At 58.7% G+C, this 298-nt stretch overlaps 1 protein-coding gene across 1 annotated transcript in view; it reads left to right on the top strand.

Annotated features, from left to right (window-relative positions):
- The window catches only part of LOC119585772 (tyrosine-protein phosphatase Lar-like), a gene marked incomplete at its 5' end in the record, with an annotated part of 244,437 nt that overhangs the window by 16,316 nt on the left and 227,823 nt on the right, over nt 1-298 (top strand).

Raw genomic sequence — 298 nt, 5'->3', positions numbered from 1 at the left:
GCTTGATCGCTGCACCTCCTCTGCTCTGCAACCCACACACGCCATGAATAATTTGCGGAGTGCCCGGCGCTGAGTTGATTTTACGCCGTGCAATTGATCCCGCGGCAAACAGCGGGCGGCCACTTGACGGTAATTGTGTTCCTTCCGCGCATTACCGATATTGCTTCATATTTCAGGCGCGTGAGTGGCGGCGGCGACTCGGCCGGCCTACGCGGGGACGGGGGGGGGGGGGCTTGAAGGAAGGGAAGGGGATAGGTGCGAGGATTTGCAAGTTTGCTAGGAGTAAACGGAAGAAAGG

This window comes from Penaeus monodon, chromosome 20 (genome assembly GCF_015228065.2).
Source record: "Penaeus monodon isolate SGIC_2016 chromosome 20, NSTDA_Pmon_1, whole genome shotgun sequence".
NCBI classification, from domain to species: domain Eukaryota; kingdom Metazoa; phylum Arthropoda; class Malacostraca; order Decapoda; family Penaeidae; genus Penaeus; species Penaeus monodon.
The sequence above is the reverse complement of the archived record's forward strand: the minus strand, read 5'-3'. Positions and strand labels throughout refer to the sequence as shown.